Genomic DNA, 526 nt, shown 5'->3' with positions numbered 1-526 from the left:
GAGTTCTGATCATCAAGTCATAGGTCAGATGGATGTTATCTACAAGTTTGGGCATTATTGTATGTCTCCCCTAACTTCATATCAGCTGGGTGCTTAACTCTCAGCTCTAGGCCTCCAAATCTAGGTCCTTGTGGCTATGTCTTTGTCCATGGGCTTAAGAGTCTTCAGGTCACACCATACTTCTAACCAATCATCCCTTCTTCTTCTCTCTCTCATCTTCAGGTTGATGAGAGTCTATGGAATGTGGTCAAACTCAGCCTGTATCTTCATTGCTGCCTTCCCCTTTTCCACTGACTAGTAGACCAACGTGGTCGACACCACATTTACATGCCACCTTATGTGTTCCCTTTGAGTTTCATTCTTGGAGGGGGTTTGTTCAGAAGGAACTTGATTGCATGCTTTGATGGCTCCCCAGTGAACAACTTTCTTGTTCTTGTGGTAGCCAATCAGACAAAATTGTTTTGTTTTTTCCTGATCATCTTTTTCTCAAGAAGTATCTTCTGTTCCTCTAACTGCTCCAGGCTGG

The sequence above is a fragment of the Chrysochloris asiatica genome, unplaced genomic scaffold (genome assembly GCF_000296735.1).
Source record: "Chrysochloris asiatica unplaced genomic scaffold, ChrAsi1.0 scaffold00268, whole genome shotgun sequence".
In the NCBI taxonomy this organism is placed as follows: domain Eukaryota; kingdom Metazoa; phylum Chordata; class Mammalia; order Afrosoricida; family Chrysochloridae; genus Chrysochloris; species Chrysochloris asiatica.
This window is presented reverse-complemented; position numbering follows the sequence as displayed.